General features: G+C 47.3%; 1 long non-coding RNA gene across 3 annotated transcripts; it reads left to right on the top strand.

Moving 5' to 3' along the window:
• Positions 1–29: 29 nt before the first annotated feature.
• LOC144616739 (uncharacterized) lies at positions 30–21,572 on the top strand. Of its 3 annotated transcripts, none has more exons than XR_013556448.2 (4): positions 30–370; positions 459–575; positions 15,049–15,124; positions 20,387–21,572. It is a non-coding gene; the product is annotated as an uncharacterized LOC144616739 (long non-coding RNA). The 3 variants fall into 3 exon arrangements; XR_013556449.2 differs by lacking the exon at positions 20,387–21,572 and adding an exon at positions 16,349–18,031; XR_013556447.2 differs by lacking the exon at positions 20,387–21,572 and having other exon boundaries at positions 15,049–16,011.
• Positions 21,573–22,141: the final 569 nt, after the last annotated feature.

Below are 22,141 nucleotides of genomic sequence, written 5' to 3'. Positions count from 1 at the left end.
CGGGGCCGAGCCGGACACCTCGGGAGGCCCCCGCGCAGGCCCGACCCCGCCCCAGCGCGCAGCCCGCGCTGCCATTGGCGCCGCGCGCAGCCCCGCTGAACTGCCGGGGAGAGGCGGGGGAGACGCGCGCCGACCCGCGAGCGGGGGCCGGAGCTGGGGGCTTAGGGCGGCAGGTAGCGAGGCCGAGCCCCTCTCTCCAGGACGCCCTATTTAAGCCAGGGTGTCAGTTGCTGACGAATCAGCTTAAACGCCCCCAAAGTGAGCAAACTCCCGCGCCCTTGGCGTTTGCTGGGCGGAAACTCCTTCGCCTTAACCAAGCGCGGGTTCCGTGTTCCTGAACTGAGACCACGGGCACGTCGGCTCTTTTCAGGTGCGCTCTCAGATACTCCTGTCCCCTCCACGGGTTGCGTAGACTGTCCGCAGTCAAGAGCCGAACTCTCTCCTCTGCTTCTCCCCAGAAGGTCAAGCGGCTAATCCTCGAAGTCATCCGGCATAGCCAGAATCTGTTTTTTCCCCCCGTCCGAAATGGCAATTGTAACAGCCACAGGGCTCCCAGGAGACGTGGGTGCAATAACGTAAGTAAAAAGGCTCCGAGCACACCCTGTGCTCAGCGGTTGTGGTTGATGGCTTATCACGATCCGGATGAGTCCTCGTGCAGCCTGGACTGAATGAGCGAGCTCAGCCCCCACCCTGGCAAACAGGTACATGTTTGTCTGTTTACACGCACAAGACCATACTGATTGGTTCTGTCATCAGCGACTAAACTCTCCTCACCCATGTTCTTGAAATGGGACACCAGCCCGGGCTGGGTTTTATTTAGAAAAATCTGACCCCAGCCCCCACTGTCCCGGTCACACCATCTCACTCCGAACGTTAGCAACCACGTTCTGCCCTGTGTCCCCAGCTCTCCCGTAACATTGCCTCAACGGTCAACATTGCCAGATGGGGCTGGGCCAGGAAAGCGACCTTGAATTACCGACTTTAGTGCTGCTTCTCCCTGTCCCAGCCAGACAGAGCTACTGCTTTGGCCCTGAGATCCAGCAGACTGGGTCCAAGGGGAGGTTGCTTTTGGACCCCCTCAAAGTCTGAGGTCTCAGTCAGAGGCCTGATCTTGGGCCAGCGTGTCCCAGAATGACTCCTAATCCCTTTCACTCCGTTCCCAATTCTCTTGCTCAAAACACCATCAAAGACCTTGGAGGCCTCTGGTATTTGGATTTATGCCATCCTGATATTATCAGGCACCTGGGCCTCAGTGTCCATACCTGTCAACAGGGAGAATGGACCCCCTGAGAATCCTTCTGGCCCAAACAATGAGATTCAGTTAATGTATGTCAACTACCCATACTACCACTTCTGAAAAGGTCAGGAAGAATTTGCAGCCTGTCCCCAGGGGCTCATCTGTTCCTTTACCTGGTAGACCAGGGTGTCAGAGGCCCCAGTGAGAGGCAGCACGGAAGCCTCGGTGTGTTCCAGAGTCCAGCCCTCACCTGCACAGGGATCAGGGTGGGGGCACATGTGTTTTTCGCAAACACAGTAGCAGCCCAGGGCAGTTGAGGCAAAGCCTCGAGATTAAACTGCTTCTTACTCCCTGCCTCCCAGGGCTCCAGCGCCATGCCAGCCTTCCCCATACAGTGCCTGTTTGGCGAGGCAGCTGGTGTCAACTCCTTTGGCTCAGAGAGGTTAGGACACTTACTCAAAGTCACAGAGCCAGGAAGTAGCAGAACTCTAGTTCCTACCCATGTATGTGGCTCCTAGTCTATCGCTCTTTTAAGAAAAAAGGAGAAAACAAAATCCCTATTAACTACACTTCATAGAAAGATAGTGTTTTTGTTTTTTTTAACGTTTTTATTCATTTTTGAGACAGAGAGAGACAGAGCATGAATGGGGGAGGGTCAGAGAGAGGGAGACACAGAATCTGAAACAGGCTCCAGGCTCTGAGCTGTCAGCACAGGGGCCTGATGCGGGGCTCGAACTCACGGACCGCGAGATCGTGACCTGAGCCGAAGTCGGCGCTCAACTGACTGAGCCACCCAGGCGCCCCGAAAGATAGTGTTTAAAGGAAAAATGCTCAGATCCTCCAGTATGGGGTCAGCAGAAGTGAAACTCCACCCTTCCATGTTTTTTTTAAATTTTTTTTAAATTGTATTTTAGAGAGGGGTAGGCAGAGGGAGAAAGAGAATCCCAAGAAGGCTCCACGTTTAGCATGGAGCCCACCTGGAGACTCAATCCCAAGACCCTGGGATCATGATCCGAGCGGAAATCAGGAGTTAGATGCTCAACTGACTGAGCCACCCAGGCACCCCATACCCTTCCATATTTTTAATCAAACCACAATTAGTTATTGAGACTAGGTCATACGCAAGTTTCCTGTGGGGGGCACAAAAATGCTCATCGCTCAATCCCTTTGGGAGCCAGACACACATGTGTGCAATCACCACAAACCAGGCACAAGAGACAAGTGTCCCAAGAGCTTAGATGACAGTGAGGCATCTCTCAAAGCCAAAATTATTTCTGATGAGGGAGAGCCTGGTGAGCATAGGGTCAGAGCATCCAGCAAGCTGGCCCTTAAGGATATTTAAGGTCTGGGAACACCTGGGTGGCTCAGTCGGTTAAGCGTCTGACTTCCGCTCAGGTCACGACCTCACAGTCCATGAGTTTGAGCCCCGCGTCGGGCTCTGTGCTGACAGCTCAGAGCCTGGAGCCCGCTTCGGATTCTGTGTCTCCCTCTCTCTGCCCCTCCCCCGCTCATGCTCTGTCTGTCTGTCTCTCTCTTTCTCTCTCTCTCTCTGTCAAAAAAAAAATAAAACATTAAAAAAAAATTTTTTTTTAATAAAAAAAGATTTAAGATCTGGGAGAAGGCTGGACAAGAAGGCTGGGAGAGGTGAGGGGCTTGTACTTCACCCAGGTGGACACCCCAGGGCGTTAGTTTCCTGGTATGTTTGCAGGCGGGGCGTAAAGTCTGACAGTAGCCGTGAGGGGGTGTTGGGGGATAGAGGATCAGGACTGGGCAAGGGAGGCCAAAAGTCCCTGAACCGGGCGCAGGCCTGACATAACGTCCTGGCAGGACCCTTAAGACTCCAGAGACCGGGTAGAGATAGAATCAGCAGAAATTGCAGCTGGCAGGACTTGGGCAGGGAGAGGAGTCAGAGTGACTCAGACTTCCATCCCTGGGTCCCTGGGGCTAGAAGAATAGGAATGCCATTATTAGAAATCCGAAAAGAGGAGAAGGCAGGGTAAGTGTATGTGTGTGGGGAGAGGGGAGGGTGTTGATAGCAGAGCTATTTATGGTCATTTCTAAACTGATTTCCCTGCCAGCAGTCTGTTCCCTCCCCTTCCCAGTCACCTGACCACTGCTCCCACCATGCCACCCTGAAGCACAGCCCCGAGAGCTTTACCCCACAGCCAGATACCTGCACTGGCTCCCCACGCCTGATACAGTCGAGTCTGAATTAGCTTATAACATTTCCTGGCCTTTACTTTCCTCACCGTCTTTCTCTTCTACTGTTTCCTCTCCCCAAGAACCCTCAATTTAGCCATTCCCCCAAACAGTCCCTGACTCGATGCACTGCCCCTTCCTCCCATCAGGTAGACTCTTTGCACTCCCAGGTGGCCAAGCCCACCTTTTCAAGCCTGCACTGGGGGCAGGGGGCACACAGCATTCGTTTCCACCTAAGTCATCATGCAGGGTAGACAACTCCCCAGACCCCCTCCCAATAAAAGAGCACACTATGCTACTCTGATTGTAACTTTGTAAAACAAATCTATGGATAATAACAGGCAGGGTCCGGACGACACAAATTTGGAAGATGTCAGAATACTATTTAATACTTTTTTAAGTTTATTTATTTATTTATTTTGAGAAGTGGGGGGGCAGAGAGAAGAGAGAGAGAGAATCCCCAGCAGGCTCCACACCCTCAGCGCAGAGCCCGACATGGGGCTCGAACTCACAAACGGTGAGATCATGACCTGAGCTGAAGTCAGGAGTCAGATGCTTAGCCAATGGAGCCACCCACGCACCCCAGAATACTATTTACCTTTATGAAATATTCTCTCAGGTTGCTTCAGTTAATCCCTAAGAAAACTGGAGATCCAAAAGATGGGGCAAAGAGAAATGATTAAAAAGGCATTAAAAAGGAACCGGAGGCATCATTACTGGAGGGTAATCATTCCTGGAGGGTAAAGGTTTCTGCCTGTTTGCGGAAGTCGACTGGCTCATTGCCTGGGCAAGCCACTCAAGTTCCCAGCCTCAGTTTCTTCATCTACCAATGGGGATAATAACAGCACCCACTCCTAGTAGTTATGAGGATTAAAGAAATTTGTGCAGATTGAATGCTTAAAATGGTGCCTGACGCACAGGCAAGAAACCTGTTGGCGGTCTTGACATTCACCTGAGTAAAATTTAAAGGTTGTATTGACTTTATTCAGCATTTCATGAACTGGGCAGTGTCCTATCTAGCAGGTAGAAAGGCGCTCCAAAGACCTGTACAAAATGAAAGGCTTTTGGAGCGCCCGGATGGCTCAGTCAGTTGGTCATCCAACTCTCAGTTTCAGCTCAGGTCACGATCCCAGGGTCGTGGGATTGAGCCCAGTGCCAGGCTCTCTCTCTCCTTCTCTTTCTGCCCCTCTCCCCCACTTCCTCTCTCCAAAATATAGTAATAATATATCATATCATATCATATCATATCATATCATATCATAATGGCTTTTATAGGGGGCGCCTGGGGGGCTCAGTCATTTAAGCACCGACTTTGGCTCACGTCATGAACTCACAGTTCATGAGTTTGAACCCCGTGTCAGGCTCTGTGCTGATAGCTCAGAGCCTGGAGCCTGCTTTGGATTCTGTGTTTCCCTCTCTCTCTGTTCCTCCCCTGCTCACACTCTGGCTCGTGCTCGCTCTCTCTCCCTTTCTCTCTCTCAAAAATAAATAAAGATTAAAAAAAAAAAGTAAAAAGCAAAGAAATAAAATGGCTTTAATAGGCAGAAAGGAGCAGGACAAGGAAGTTGCTAGCAAAGAGTGGATTATTTCCAGACAAGGTTACCTTCCTATGGAGGACACAAGGGGTCTATCAGGTGGATTACCTTACCAGTGCTGAACAGGTAATTCCAGATTGACTGGTTAAAGTTCACATCCCTGGGAGACGCTGAAACAGCCATTAGGTTAGGTATTAAGTGTTGGTTTACTGACACCGGATTTAGCACAAGTAACTCCATTTTTGGCATTTGGGGGGCCTGTTGTCTTTTTTCTTTTCTTTCCTTTTTTTTTTTTTTTTTTTTTTTTTTTTGAGAGAGAGCACAAGTGGGGGAGAAGGAGAGAGAGAGAGAGAGGGAGAGAGAGAATCTTAAGCAGGCTGCACACTCAGCATGGAGCCACATACAGCTCCATCCCAGGATCCTGGGATTATGACCTGAACCAAAATCAAGAGTCAGACATTCAACCAACTGAGCCACATGGGTGCCCCTGTTGTCTCTCTCTCTCTCTCTCTCTCTTTTTTTTTTTTTTAACAGTGGTGTTGTTCATATTGTCCATTCATTCATTCACATCCATTCATCCACATGAATGAGCTCCTGTGACATGACAGTTGTGACCCAGGGATAGAAAAGAGGGCACATTCCAATTCCTGAAGGGACCTCAGCTCACTGGGGGTGAGGGTGAGGGTGTCAGGGAAATGGATGTATAAAGAGGTCATTTCAAAATACAGTGGATGTAGTTGGAGGGAGTGTTAGCTAGTATAATCTCTTTGGAGGGCAGTTGGGTAGCACACATCCTTTTATAAAACGGGCATACCCTTTCATCCAGAAATTTCACTTTGAGTGACTGGATGCCATAGAAATACTCACCGTAAGATGCTCAGGGGCATAAGAGGAAGGTTTTCACTGCAGCACTGTTTATAGTCTCTTGGGGCACCAAGGTGGCTCGGTTAAGTGTCCAACTCTTGATTTTGGCTCGGGTCATGATCTCACGTGGGATCGAACCCTGCATAGGGCACCTCACTGAGCACAGAACCTGCTTAGGATTCTCTCTCCCTCTCTCTCTGCTCCCCCCCCCCCAAGATTAAGTAAAATAAACTTTAAAAAAATGAAGTAGATCTTTAACTTGCTGATTTTTTATTTATTATTATTTATTTTTTATTGCTGTATTACAATACATTAAGTGAACATAGAAAGTTGCAGAGAAATATCCCATTGTCATATACATACATATGTATGAAAAATACATATATGTGAAAATTTGAAGGTTCCTAAACCAGAGAGAGCATGGGGGGAGGGGGATTAGGGGAGACTCTCAATTTCTACTGTATACAATTCTGGGTGGTTTGAATATTACGCAACAAGCATCTATTACTTTTATAACCAGAAAAAGAACAATCAAGATATATACTTTTTTCATTTCTAAAAGAAACTGCCACAGTAACGTGGGTGGTCTGCAGTGTCCCAAGTCCTGGCACGACTCACTCTGGCTGTGTCCTTCAATATTGAGGCTTTTCCTCTGGCTTCCTTTCCACCCTGGGAGGAGGGGGGGAAGTGAAGGGTTAATGAGCCTGGGGGAGGGGTAGAGGGAGTGAGGTGAGGAAAGAAGGGTGAGGGGCTCTCAGGCAATCCCCACCAAGGGCAGCTGGCCACTCCCCAGTGCTGAAAGCAGCCACCTGCTGGAGCAGAGCGAGCGAGCAGGGAAGGGAAGAGTGGGGGGGGGGGGGGGAGGAAGTGGGAAGGGGGGGTGGAGCTGCCCTGTTCCTGGGAGCAAGAAGCACGAAAGGTAAGAACTTAATGTAAAGTCCGGTGGAGAGGAGAGGAGGATGTGGTTCGGTTTTCAAAGTGTGGCCCTCAGACCCAGAAGGGGGAAGGATGGGGTTATCCCGGAGGGCAAAACTGTTATCGTAACAATACTGAGAAGTTACTTTCTCAGTGTTAATGTTTGCGCACCTGGGGAAAACTGCTGGCAGTTGACCAGGAATCGCGACACAGGCACCAAACTCTGGTAGCAGTGATTTGACTGCACACCGCACGCATTCTTTGGGTTTAAGAGACAGTATGAAGGTATCCTTAATAAAGCAGTAAAAATTAATACCTATATTAAATATTTACTCATGGGTATACCTCTTTCAAATAGCCTAGATAATAAAAGTGGGAAGTGCGTAGAAAGGGCTGCTGGTGGAGACCCAGGTAAGATGGCTGTCTTCTGGAAAGGCATTTAAAGGTTTATTTGAGTTGCTTTTTTCATAGAACACCATTTTTTAAAAATATTTATTTATTTTTGAAAGGAGGAAGGGGCAAAGGGAGAGAGGGAGAGAGAGAATGCCAAGCAAGCTCCACAATGTCAGCACAGAGCCCCATATGGGGCTCAATCTCACGAAGCGTGAGATTATGACCTGAGCCAAAATCGAAAGTCGGAAGCTTAATGACTGAGCCACCCAGGCACCCCCATAGATCACTTATTTTATTTTATTTTATTTTATTTTATTTTATTTTAAAAAAAAATTTTTTAATGTTTATTTATTTTTGAAACAGAGAGACAGAACATGAAGAGGGGAGGGTCAGAGAGAGGGAGACACAGAATCCGAAACAGGCTCCAGGCCCTGAGCTGTCAGCACAGAGCCCGACGCGGGGCTCGAACTCACGGACCGCGAGATCATGACCTGAGCCTAAGTCGGCTACCTAACCGACTAAGCCATCCAGGCGCCCCTAGATCACTATTTTAACTGGAAAGAACAACTGATAGAGAAACTATAGTTTTTCAGACTTGAATATCTGGTAGATATTATCTCAAAAATGAATGAAATTAGTCATTTCAAGGAAGTAATGGACAGTATTTGTTGTCAATGATAACATATGAGCTTTTTTTTTTTTTTTTTTTTTTTTGAGAGAGAGACAGAGCGTTAGCAGGGGAGGAGCAGAGAGAGAGGGAGACACAGAATCGGAAGCAGGCTCCAGGCTCCGAGCTGTCAGCACAGAGCCCAATGTGGGGCTCGAACCCACAACCAGCGAGATCAGGACCTGAGCTGAAGTGGGGTGCTCAACTAACTGAGCCACCCAGGTGCCCAACATTTAAGCTTTCGAGGGAAACTAAAATTTTGTCAAACTTGTACATATCCCCTGAACTTGAGAGCTTCCCAGTTCTTAAGGATGTCGCTAATGAGATTGGTGGCATTTCCAAATGTGATTTTTTTCATATTGCGTAGTGAAATGTATCAGTTTTTAGAAGATTTGTATAACTCAGCAATCCAGTATTTTCCAGGTGACCAGTACTGATGCTAAAATGTTATGCACGGGTTAAAAAATCTGTCCAAGAATAAATTTGAGGGGCACCTAGGTGGCTCAGTCAGTTAAGCGCCCGACTCTTGGTTTCTGCTCAGGTCATGATCTCACGGTTCGTGAGTTCCAGCCCCACATCGGGCTCCACTCTGATAGCGCAAAGCGTGCTTGGGATTGTCTCTCTCCCTGTCTCTCTGCCCCTCCCCTGCTCGCTCTTTTTCTCTCTCTCAAAATAAATAAATAAGCTTAAAAATCTTTTTTAAATGAATGCATTTGAATGTAACAGATACGAACGTAACAGAGTAGGAGAGGCACATTGACGTTGTTCTGGAGTCTACGTTACAGTTAACCTTTAAGAAACTATCACTTGTACGTTTTGTTACAATAAAAGAATCCCCAGGTGGGGTCTCACCCAGTCTCAGGAACCAGGAAACGCAGGAAACCAAGGCTGGGCAGTGGAGCGCCCAGATACGCAAAGCAGAAAGGCCACCTGGGCCTTTCTGGATCAAGGAGCCGGGTTGGCCATGCAAGTTGGGGTGACCCTGATGCTTGCCGTACCCACCCCCGGGGAAGGACCGTGGTGCAGGCCTCGCACAGAGGTGAGTCCCAGGATGACCCAGGGTGGCCTCACCGCCCAAGAGCCCGGCTGCCGGGTCAGTCTGGAGCTGCCACGCCAGCTCCGCGTCCTTTACTGGAAAGCTGCCAAATGTGTGCGTGACCCAGAATGAGAAAGGGTCCAATAAGAGAAACTACTCTTGGATGCACGTGATAACCATACGCAAAGATAAACTGGAAGAAACAAAGAAAAGATGAAGGCCCGTGGTAAGGAGCCGTTGGGCTTGGGTGGAAGATTCACCGCCCCTCTGCTGTCAGTGGATACTTTGATGTAAGAGGTAAAGAGGATGAGGGGATCCAGGCTTTCATAGAAAATGACGACACTCCAGTAACTCCTCCTGCAGGAATCTATCACTGCTTCACACCGGATGAAAACAGGCATGTGACAGTCACGAGGCTCTTGGTGGGAGGACCAGTGCGGACTCTATACAACCGGCCAGTTGACTGTTTTTCACGCTCAAGGACAGTACATAAAATTTTTGGCACAGACAACATAGCGGTGCTTCTGGGAACACTTCTTAAAAAGATCCTAAACCTGATAACTGGGCAGAAAATCTATCATTTTCTCTCTGCTTTCACGTCACAGCCTTGAAGCTAGGTTATCTTTCCTCTGCAAGATTATTTGATCAGAATGTGTTCTGGGGCACCTGGATGGCTCAGGCCACTTCGACTGAGGTCACGATCTCACAGTTCATGAGTTCGAGCCCTACATCTGGCTCTGTGCTGACGGCTCAGAGCCTGGAGCCTGCTTCAAATTCTGTGTCTCCCTCTCTCTCTGCCCCTCCCCTGCTTGCGTTCTCTCTCTCTCTCTCTCTCTCTCTCTCTCAAGAACAAATAAACATTTTAAAAAAACATGTTTTAATGAAAGAAGGTATAAAGCTAATTTTTGGCACAGAAGCAACTGTGGAAATTTGGAAAATCACAATCATTTTTCTCTAACCCAGTCAAGATCAGCGGTTGAGACACGCATTCAACTTTAACTCAAGTGAGTCTTATGTCCTGAAATGTAACTTCTTAGATGTTCTGTTCATGATTCTTCAACTCTAAGCCAGATGTATCCATCAATGCCTTGCCTGTCTTATAAGAAAGTTGTGGTATAGAAATATTTTTGGTCTTTGTCCCCAGTCCCTGGCACAGAACTCCTAAACCCCTTGGAATTTGCTGAGTGACAGGAGTGTCCTTCATTATTTATAAACTGGGACAGAATCTCCTTTGCTCAGGACCTTCTGGACCTCACTCTAATGTACCTCTTCATCTGACTGTCCATCGGAATCCTTTAGATATCGCGTATAATAAGTCGATACATGTGAATCGATATTTCCCTGAGATTTGTGGGCTATTCCAGCAGATGATGGGACCCGAGGAGAGGGCCCTGGGAATCCCCAACTTATAGCCGATTGGTCCAAAGTGCAAGTGTCCCAGATCTGCAGCTGGCATCAGTCTGACGGGAAGGAGCCCTTCCCCTGTGGGATCTGATGCTGTCTCCAGGCAGGTGGTGTCAGAATTGAGTTAAATTGTAGGACATTCAGTCCTGCGAGGATTGGAGAATTGCTTGTGTGAAAACCAACTAGAAAGGTGTACTAGTAGATACCATAACTAACTAGGTATAGCACACTTTTTTTTTCTCCCCAAATTGTACCTTCTGGTATGGAGCGACAAGGGGGGAAGAGCTGTCATATTAGAGGCACGCTCTCGGCTGCTGATGCCCCTTGCTGCTTTCTTGTTCAATATCAAGGACCTGCAACTGACTTAATTTTAAAAAAAAAAAAAAAAAAAAAAGCCACCTGTGTCTGGTCTCCTTCCTGGTGCAGGGAAACCTGGGGAGCCTCAGACGGCATGCTGGCTCCTCTGACCTGTGTGTGCATGGCCCTGCTGTCTCATCTGTTAATTTTTTCAAACTCATGTTTTGCTTTCTTCCACTCCATTGTCTGCTTTTGGTATTGCGGATCCTTAAAAATTGAATAGTTGGGGGGCACCCGGGTGGCTCAGCCGGTTGAGCGTCCGACTTCGGCTCAGGTCATGATCTCTCAGCTCCGTGAGTTCGAGCCCCGCATCAGACTCTGTGCTGACAGCTGAGAGCCTGGAGCCTGCTTCAGATTCTGTGTCTCCCTCTCTCTCTGCCCCAACCCACTCACATTCTGTCTCTGCCTCTCTCAAAAATAAATAAACATTAAAAAAAAAAAAAAAAATTAAACGGTTGGGGGATAAGTCACTGGAATCTACTCCTGAAATCATTGTTGCACTATATGCTAACTAACTTGGATGTAAATTTAAAAATAAATAAAATTAATTTTTAAAAAATTAAAAATTAAATTAAAAATTAAACATTTGGGGTGCCTGGCTGGCTCAGTCGGAAGAGCATGTGATTCTTGATCTCTCGGTCATGAGTTCAAGACCCGTGTTGGGTGCAGTTTACTTAAAAAAATAAAATGATTTTTTAAAAATAAAGTAAGTTTAAAAAATAAAAATTAAGTGGTCTTTGATAATCGGAGGGGAGAGATTATCTGCAATGTTCGAAAGCTGTTAAAATCCTCCTTCGTGGCGTGCCTGGGTGGCTCAGTCGGTTAAGCAGGCAACTTCGGCTCAGGATATAATCTCAGGTTCATTATAATCTCTGGGCCCTGCATAGGGCTCTGTGCTGACAGCTCAGAGCCTGGAGCCTCCTTTGGATTCTGTGTCTCCCTCTCTCTCGGCCCCTCCCCTGCTGGTGCTCTTTCTCTCCAAAATAAGTAAACATTAAAAAAAAATTTTTTTTAATCCTCCTTCATTTTCCTTTTTCCAAATATAAATCTGTGTGTGGCCGGATCTCCTTCGTATTCCTCAGGCAAAACAACATGCACAACAGACTGAATGCAGAAGCAGAGATGAGAATCCAGCTATTTCCATCAACTCAGCCAGGAAGAGATTTGCAAAAATGAAAACAAACAACCCTCCCCACTAAGTTTTTTTTTTTTTTGGGGGGGGGGGAATGTAGTGTTTTGTTTTTGTTTTTTTTTTTTTTTTAGGGAGAGAGCATGAGCAGGGGAGAGGGGGAGAGGAAGAGAGAGAGAGAATCTCAGACAGACTCTATGCCCAGTGTGCAGAGTCTGACACAGGGCTCAATCCCACGACCCTGAGATTATGACCTGAGCTGAAATCCAGAGTCGCACACCCAACCGGCAGCCACCCAGGTGCCCCTGAATAAATAAACCTAAAAAAAAAAAAAAAAAATCTGCTTTAACTTTTAACTCCGTAAATGTAGTTTTGTATAACTCCTATAAACAAAGCTTTTTGGAGTCCTCAACAACTCCCAAGAGTGTACAGGGGTCCTAAATCCCAAAAGTTTGAGAATTATGCTAGAGGAAAGCACCAGTGAGGCAGCAAAAACGGGCACCACATCATCATACACAAAAAATTTAACATTGATGCAATAATGCTATGTAACAGGTAGTCCATATTCCTTGTTCCAGGTTGTCTCAATTTCGTGAAATTTAGGGAGCAAGTCAGGGGTCCAGAATCCAATAAAGATCATGCCTTGCTGTGGTTATCATGCCTCATTAGTTTTCTCTAACCCAAAGCACTACCCTGTCCTTTTGTGTGTGGATGGGTGGGAGGTGTTTATAACCTTGCTATTTTTGAAAAAGCCATGTCAGCTGTTTGGTAGAATATCCTAACAGTTACATTGTTTCTTTTGTCTGATGGTTTCCTTATCGCTGGATTCAAGTTAAACACCTTTAACAGGAATTTTACCTAAATTGTGTCACTCCCAATGCACCCCCTCAGGAAGCCCGATGTTCACGCGTCCTATTTTAGTTATGACTAACTCTATGTTTGAGAATTTTTTGATTGTGATTTTATATATTTACTTTAACAGTTAATTTTTGTGAGGTTTATTTATTTTGAGAGGAAGATCATTGGGGGAGGGGCAGAGAGAGAGCCCCAAGCAGGTTCCACACTGTCAGCACAGAGCCCAATGTGGGGCTCGAACTCACAAACCATGAGATCATGACCCTAGCTGAAGTTGGGTGCCTAACTAACTGAGCCACCCAGGTGCCCCTTCAGATTTTATTTTTGAGAGAGAGAGTGAGAAGGGGAGAGGCAGAGAGAGAATCCCAAGCAGGCTCCACACTCAGTGCAAAGCCGGACATGGGGCTCGAACTGATGAACCATGAGATCATTCCCTAAACTGAAATCAAGAGTTGGACGCTTAACCGATTGAGCCACCCAGGTGCCCCTAAAAATTAAATTCTTTTTTTTTTCAAGTTTATTATTTATTTTTGAGAGAGAGAGCATGAGCATGAGCAGGGGAGGGACAGAGAGAGAGGGAGACGCACAGAATCCAAAGCAGGCTCCAGGCTCTGAGCTGTCAGCACAGAGCCCGATGTGGGGCTTGAACTCATGAACTGTGAGATCATGACCTGAGCCGTAGTCGGACGCTCAACCGACTGAGCCACCCAGACGCCCCTAGAAATTAAATTCTTAACTTGACTTTACAAAGTTTAAAACTGATAATTTTTCTTTCTGGGTCTTACAAATACGAGAAACTTCTATGATTTCTCTCCAATTTCTTCTCTGCTCTATTCCATGTTGTTATTCCCTAGTATTTTAGTTCCAGTGAGTTTTCTAAGTTCCCTCATGTTTTTCCAGTAGATTCGTCAGCATGTTTTGCCAGTTTCTTAGCTCGGGGTAGTGTCTTGTATTCCATCGTTGGACAGGCATCATTGAACGGGTCTTTCAACAAAGGTCTGTGAGTAATTAATATCACAACTCTCTCTCTATCCTCCCTCCTTTTTTTTTTTTTTAACTTTTTACCGGAGCATAATATATGTATTCACATATGCAGAAAAGTACACAAACTACTGATGTATAACTTATGAATGTTCCCCCAGTCACTGCCCAGCTCAGGAAACAACATCACCAGCACCCCAAAAACCCTCCTCATGCACCTCCTGGCACCGTTTGTCCCAACTTCTCCCAAAGTAACTTCCATCCTCAATCCTACGAAAATGGACCGGTTTTTGCCCATTTTTGTTTTGATGGAAATGGAATCAGACGCATGTATTCTGCTGTGTCTTACTTCTCAACATTGCGTCTGTGAAATTCATCCATGCTTTTGCTTAAAATAGTTATAATTTATTCTGTTGCCGTCTGACACTCCATTTTATGAATCTGCCACAATTTATGGATCTCTTCTACTGGGTTTTTTAAAAAATTTTTTTAATGTTTATTTATTTTTCACAGAGAGAGAGAGAGAGAGAGAGAGAGAGACAGAGACAGAGACAGAGCATGAGTGGGGGAGGGGCAGAGAGAGAGGGAGACACAGAATCCGAAGCAGGCTCCAGGCTCTGAGCTGTCCGCACAGAGCCCGACACGGGGCTCGAACTCACAAACCGTGAGATCGTGACCTGAGCTGAAGTCGGTTGCTCAACCGACTGAGCCACCCAGGCGCCCCGGATCTGTTCTACTGTTGATGGACATTAGGGGTTTTTCTGGTTTGGGGCTATTGTTAATGAGGCATGGTGAATGTTCTAGCCCTTGTCTTTTGCTCCATGTATGTATGAAATTTTCATACATTCCACATTTTCGCTAACCCTCAGCACTGTCGTTTTCATACATTCCACATTTTCGCTAACCCTCAGCACTGTCGTTCTTTTCGATTTTGGTCATTCTTCTGGGTGTGCAGTGGTAACTTATGGAAGTTTTACCTTATTTTTTTTTTAATGTTTATTTATTTATTTTTGAGAGAGAGAGAGAGAGAGAGCATGAGCAGGGGAGGGACACAGAGAGACAGAATCTCGAGCAGGCCCCACACTGTCAGCACAGAGCCCCATGCAGGACTCGAACCCACAAACTGTGAGATCATGACCTGAGTCAAAGTCAGGAGTTGACATTTAACAGCCTGAGTCACCCAGGCGCCCCTTGTGGTGGTTGTACATTTCATTTCCCTGGAAACTGAGGGGACTGCGCTCCTTTTCATATGCTTAATATTCATTTGATTATTCTCTTTTATGAAGTGCCTGTCTCAAGTCTTGTGCATTTTTTTTTCCCATTGGATTCTGCCCGTCTGTGACTTGTAGGAGTTTGATATATATTCTGGTATGAGTTCCCTTTTTTGGATACATACACTGTAAAAGTTTTCTCCTATTCAGTGGCTTTACTTTAATATTTATTTATTTACTTACTTACTTACTTATTTATTAATAGGCTTCATGCCCAGTGTGGAGTCCAGTTCGAGGCTTGAACTCTGGAACCTGAGATCAAGATACGGATGCTTAACTGAGTGAGCCACCCACATGCCCCAGGGGCTTACCTTCTTATTTTCTTAATACGTCTTTTGATGCACAAAAATTCCTTAATTTTAATGTAGTCCAACTTACTGGCCTTTTATGGGTATGCTTTGTTTCCTGTTTCATTAGTCTTTTCTTACCCCAAGACTATGAAGATATTCTCCTATAGTATCTTCTAGAAGCTTTATTGTTTCACCTTTCACATGAATATCTATAATTCACCTGGAATTGGTTTTTGATGCACCCTGTTTCAGATGTTAAGAGGTGAAAAGCAACACGTATCCAAAACTGATAAAATACAGTAATGTGTTCACCTCCATTTTTTAACCAAATCCTTTATGGGCGTTTTTCTCTGTGATTAAGTATTCTTCTATAAGAATTTCTTTCTTTCTTTCTTTTGAGGGGCAGGGAGAGAAGGAGAGATTGAATCCCAATCAGGCTGTGCACCATCAGCACAGAGACCAATGTGGGGCTCGATCCCATAAACCGTGAGATCATGACCTAAGCCAAAATCAAGAATCAGACACTAAACTGACCAGCCACCCAGGAGCCCCTACAAGAGTTTGCTGTGTGTGTGTGTGTTGGTTTGTGGGGTTTTTTTGCCCTTTATTTATTTCTTTTTAATTTTTTTTTTTATTTATATCCAAGTTAGTTATAGTTGTTGCATATAGTGCAACAATGATTTCAGGAATAGATTTCTTGATGCCCCTTCCCCATTTACCCCATCGCCCCTCCCACAACCCCTCCAGCAACCCTCTGTTTGTTCTCCATATTTATGAGTCTATGTTTGTCCCCCTCCCTGTTTTTATATTATTTTTGCTTCCCTTCCCTTATGTTCATCTGTTTTGTATCTTAAAGTCCTCCTATGAGTGAAGTCCTATGATATTTGTCTTTCTCTGACTAATTTCGCTTAGCACGATACCCTCCAGTTCCATCCACGTAGTTGCAAATGGCAAGATTTCATTCTTTTCGATTGCTGAGTAATACTCCATTGTATAAATATACCACATCTTCTTTAGCCATTCATCCCTCGATGGGCATTTGGGCTCTTTCCATACTTTGGCTATTGTGGATAGTGCTGCTATAAACATTGGGGTGCGTGTGCTCCTTCGAAAAACATGCCTATATCCCGTGGATAAATGCCTAGTAGTACAATTCCTGGGTCGTAGGGTAGTTCTATTCTTAGTTTTTTGAGGAACCTCCATCCTGTTTTCCAGAGTGGCTGCGCCAGCTTGCATTCCCACCAACAATGCAAAAGAGATCTTCTTTCTCCGCATCCTCGCCAACACCTGTTGTTGCCTGAGTTGTTAATGTTGTTATGTGTTTTTTTAATGTTTATTTGTTTATTTTTGGGAGAGAGATAGAGCGTGAGTGGAGGAGGGGCAGAGAGAGAGACGGAGAGAATCCCAAGCAGGCCCCGAGCCATCAGCTCAGAGCCCGACGTGGGGCTCCAACTCATGAACCATGAAGTCATGACCTGAGCTGAAATCAAGGCTGCTTAACCCACTGAGCCACCCAGGCGCCCCAAGAGGTGTTTTTAAATAGCTGCTGAATACTCATCACATGGCTCTCCCTGGCACAGGAGCTCTGGAATCAGACAAGCGTGGTGAATATCCTGTCCTAATCTCTTCCAAACTGTGTAACTTTCAACAAGCTATTTACACGCTCTGGGCTTTAGCTCTCATGGGAAGCGTCCAGATCTTGAACTGAGTTGGGTATGTAGTCAGATCTAATTAATTAATTCCTAATTAATAATTGATTGACTTAGAAGCACACCATCAACCGAAACAATGGATCATTAACTCTAGAACAGTCTTATTTACTCATTAAAGTCTCCTAAAGACCTGGGATGGGCCGAATTTTGTAAGTCCACTGTTTTATTGGATGTGACTAAGGACAGTACAAGTACATCAGAATCAATGCCCCGTGGTAGCTGGAAACTAAAGCCAGCATTGGCAGCTGAGAAGGACTGGTAACTGAGCCACTTAATCGCATCCCCTTATCCGCTCATCGGATTATTGTTCTTTATCTGTAGAGCTAGTGGTTGTGAGAGGGTTCCAACTTTTCTTGGCTGACGGCCTCAGGAGAGAGTTGCTTAACTTCTCTGTGGCTCACTTTGTCATCTATAAAATGGGTCAAGTCAAAGTTCAATACCAACCCGGCAGTGTTGTCAGAGTCAAGTGAGCGCTTAGCTGAGGGAGGACGCAGCGAGGGCCAGGGTCCAGAGTAGCCACCAATGGTCACACCCCTGGTGGGGGATGGGTGAGACGCGGCCCTCTGGGGCGGCTGCCTCCAAACCTGGAGTCCGGAAACCCAAAAGGCTGGACTGTGTTTATCTGGCGCAGATCGAGAATGTTGGAACTGATGAGAAGACAGAATCCCTGACCCCGGTTTGTCCGGCGAGGTGCTGGCAGATGTTACTGACGACCAGCGCTATGGCGGGGGCAGTGTGTGTACGTGCCCTGATTTCCTGACGTAAATACTTCAGCCCCGGCCAATTTCAAATTCTAGATATGACAGCACTGATCAGAGTCGAATAGTGTTTCTGTTACATGGTGTTTCTATCCTACAGATGCAACAGGTGTGAATGTCCTCAAGGGAATGGATACTAGTAAAATATAGGAAATTAAATAAGAAGCTATGAGTTTTGGTTTTTTTAACATAATTTTTTAAATCTTTTATGTTTATTTTTTGAGAGAGAGAGTGAGAGAGAGAGTGTGAGCTAGGGAGGGGCAGAGAGAGGGAGAGAGAAATCCCAAGCAGGCTTCGTGCTGTCAGCGCAGAGCCCTGATGCGGGGCTCAAACGCACAAACTGTGAGATCGTGACCGAAGCCCCAACCAAGCGTCGGACGTTTAACTGACTAAGCCACCCAGGCGCTCCCTAAATACAATTTATTTAATTATAAGTTTATATAACTTATTTTTTTTTAATGAAGGTCTTTTTTTTGAGAGAGAGAGAGAAAGCACGAGTGAACACGAGGCAGAGAGAGAGAGAGAGAGAGAGAGAGAATCTCACGAAGGGCAAAGAGAGAGAGAAGGAAAGAGAGAGAATCCCACTCTGAAAGCATGGAGCCTGAATCGGGGCTCGAGCTCACCCGATGTGGGCTCGAACTCATGAACCTTGAAGTTGTCACCTAGGCTGAAGTTGGTTGCTTAACTAACTGAACCACCCAGGCACACCTATAACTTAATTTTATTTAAGTTTATTTGAGGAATCTCTACACCCAACATGGGACTCGAACCCATGACCCTGAGATCAAGAGCCTCTCACTCCTCCAACTGAACCAGCCAGGTGCCCCTGTGTAACTTAGTTTTTAACAATGGCTGTGTTTAACAACTGGCTGGCAAAATTCCCGCACATTTAATAATTGACTCTCACGGGTCCGTGTAAACTGGGTCCAGCCATCACTGAATTAGTCCCCAGGGCTGGAGCCTATAATTATGGACAAAAAACATTCATGTTTAGTTCAGAACCTGGCCCTGGACAAGTGCTGAGAACAGGCTCAGTGTACTTCTTAAATACCAGTGTTCGTTCCCCTGGGAACTGTGTTCCCTCCCCCGCAACACAGCCCAGTAGGTGACCTTTTCCTTCCCCGGCTCTAAGCTGTTTATCATCCCAAACCACCAGCAGCCCCCACACACACTTCAGGACAGACCGTCTCAGGAATGCCTGGGACGTGCACATAGGGCGCGATGGCCAGCCGTTCACCGAACCCAGGTCAGGTGCTCACAAGGTCATCCGGACGGCCGGAAGGAAAACAACAGCCTGCTCCTCGGCTCTCAGCCCATGACGTGGGTTAGGAATGCCCTCGACAAATAGACCTCACCAGTCCACTGCCCTTGTACGTCCCCAAACCTGGATCTAAACTACCATTTCTCATTTGACTCCTCTTCTCTCCATGGTGCCTCTACCCCTGCAAGTCACAGAGACCGTTGCAGTGTTGACAAGTATGTGCTCTGGGAGCGTGCTCTTGCATTATCCCACGTAAGCCTCATAGCAACGCTATGAAGTAGGTACTCTTCTTGTCCCAAGTCCTGTGGATGAGAAGTCAGAGCTTGGGGTGGTGTGCTAACTTGCCCACGGTAGTCTGGAAAGGACCCGGTATTTTTCCTTTCTGCCTCAAATGTCTTCCTTCACATGGTATCCTCCTCAGTTCATGCACGATTATTTTACATTCTTTCACATATTGCTTACTACTAAGGATTCTCAGGCGTAGAGACAGTAGTAGGCGCCATGGGTCTGAAAAGATTGCTCAGGAGAGAGTGAGCTGCGGAATGGGGTGGGGGTGGGGCCGTGATGAGACCCTGGGGGCCACCAACACTTAAGAGCCTCTGAGGAAGAGAGGACCCAGAAGGGCTGTCACAGATGTCCAGGCGACGGTCCGCGGTGGGGACCTACAAAGTGGAGGAGTAAATAGGCACCAAAATTCTGGATTTAGCGATCCAGAAACCATTGCTGATCTTGGCAGGGGACTTTTCTGTATTTCCATACCAGACGGTGAAGAGGCGGGACCAGGACAAGCAAGAACCCAATCACACTGGGTTGAAGAAAGGCTGGGAGGTAGCAGTGAGGTCAGCCAGTATAGACCTCTCTTCCAGCAAGAACGCACGAGAGAGATGCTAGATGGAAGGAGGGCTTTTGGGGTGTGGCTTTTAGTTTGTTGTTTTTTAACGTTTATTTATTTTTGAGAGCAAGAGAGAGCAGGGGAGGGGCAGAGAATCCCAAGCAGGTTCTGCACTGTCAGCGCAGGACCCGACACGGGGCTCAAACCCACAAACTGCGAGATCGTGACCTGAGCCCAAGTCAGACGCTTAACCGACTGAGCCACCCAGGCGCCCCTGTTGTTGTTGTTGTTGTTGTTGTTGTTGTTGTTGTTCTAAAGTGGGAATATCCTTAGCAAATTTATGTGCTGAAGAAAAGGAGCTGGCAGAGGCGAGGCCGAAGATGCCAGCGAGAGAAGAGGGTGATGGCGGGAGATAGCTGAGACCTCGCACTGCGGGGTCCAGGCTGCAGACGGGGGAACATCCACCCCGGCGCCTGGGGAGGAGCAAGCTGCAGGGGGTGCTGCCTGGTGGCCTCTAGTCCTTCTGATAAGTGAGGGGGATGAATAGTTGGGGGCATCGAGGGGAGTGTTGGGGAGCACGGCGCAGGGAGGCTGCCGGGAGAGGCAGCTGAAGTAGAAAGTAATGCACGTGTGGTCTGTAAGCTCATCAAACTCATTCTTCGCCTCCTTTCTGACTGTTTTCACCCCCAGGAGGTGACATTTTCTCCAGGTTCTAAGGACAGCTCACCACAGCCCCTCTGCAAGAATTCTTGGGGCGCCTGGGCGGCTCAGTCAGTTGAGCATCCAACTTGCGACTTCTGCTCACGTCACGATCTCCCGGTTCATGAGTTCGAGCCCCGCGTGGGGCTCTGGGCTGTCGGCGCAAAGCCTGCTTCGGATCCTCTGTCTCCCTCTCTCTCTCTCTCTCTCTCTCTCTGCCTCTCGCCACTCATGCTCTCTCTCTCTCAAAAGTAAATAAACATTACAAAAAGTTAAAGAAGAAGTGAGGATTTCTTTCCACCATGTGAGGTTACAAGAAGTCGGTGGGAGCTACCAGTCTGCGGCCTGGAAAAGGGCCCTCACTAGACACAGGATCCGTCTGTGGACCTCCCTGCCTTCAGAACTGTGAGAAATCAGTCTGTTGTTGCCGTCACCCAGTCTACGGTGACCCGCTGCAGCAGCCTGACCTGTAGCCCCGTGTGCACAATGAGGAAGTCAGTCGTTTTGCCCAGAACAGGGCAGGACTTCCAGCTCAAGGTCAGTGATTTTTCCACTGTGTCACGGGATGGACCACAAGGTGGTACTTGATCAAACAGAAAATACGTCCTTGGAACTGGCCTCCTGGTCTCAACCTAGATTCGGGACTTCACTTCATGGCAAGCACCGGCCCTTTTCCCTCTGGAACAGATTTACCGCTTCGATAATTTAGACCTGACTTTCAGGAAGAGGCCAAATAGGTTTCCCCCCCCTGATCTGTGGGGAGTGGCTACACAGGGGCCCATCTGGAAAGAGTTCTGGGATCAATTAGCCAGGTCTGCCAAGGGCAAGGCAGGGGGAGAGTTAATCCTATATGCTAAATATTTGCCCAAACTAGTAAAGAGGTGGGGTAGGTGACAAACTGTAAAGATTAGCTTTGCAGAAAAGCTTGGGAGGGGAAGAGATTCCAGAGAAGTCTGGTTTCTGTCTCCTGGCTGAGCAGTCTGGAGGAGTGTGACTGCCGATTGAGAATAGTTATGCCTATTCAGGGAGTCAAGACGGGGGTGGGGGTGGGGGGGTCCAGAAGGGAGAAGGACATTCGGCAGCAGCTCTTGGGGTTTTATATCCCCCACCCTGTTGAGCCCAGGGCCCAGTGAGCAGGGCAGTTACCAAGATTTCTGGGCAAGGCTTACTCTTGGCACCCAGGCCTGAGGAGATGGGGGGGGGGGGGGCGCAAGGGTTTGTCAAAATAGCTTGGCAGGAGGAATGCTGAGTTTGTCTTCCAGCCAGAGGTAGGCACAGGGCGTCCCCAGTGCAGCCTAGTCCTTCGCTCTGGCTACAAAACGGATTTAGATTCCGTGAGACCTGAAGCTCACACAGTTGGGTCAGCCAGGCAGAGGGCTCCTTTTAAGAAAAGAATACAAAATTAGGTACTGACCCCTGGAGGGGGCCCTGAAGCTTAAGCTTCAAAAAGGGGTGTGCGTGGAAAAGAGAAAAAAATGGGATGTGGCGGGGCAGCGGGGGTGGGGGTGGGATCCCTGGGCGGCTCAGTCGGTTGAACGTCCAGTTCTTGAGTTCAGGCTCAAGTCATGATCTCACGGTTCGTGAGTTCGAGCCCCGCATCTGGCTCGGTGCTGACAGCTGGGAGCCTGGAGCCTGCTTCAGATTCTGTGTCTCCCTCTTTCTCTGCCTCTCCCCCGCTCATTCTCTCTCTCTCTCTCTCTCTCTCTCTCTCTCTCTCAAAAATAAATATTTTAAAATTTTAATAAA

This window comes from Panthera onca, chromosome B3, assembly GCF_046562875.1.
Source record: "Panthera onca isolate mPanOnc1 chromosome B3, mPanOnc1 haplotype 2, whole genome shotgun sequence".
NCBI classification, from domain to species: domain Eukaryota; kingdom Metazoa; phylum Chordata; class Mammalia; order Carnivora; family Felidae; genus Panthera; species Panthera onca.
The sequence above is the reverse complement of the archived record's forward strand: the minus strand, read 5'-3'. Positions and strand labels throughout refer to the sequence as shown.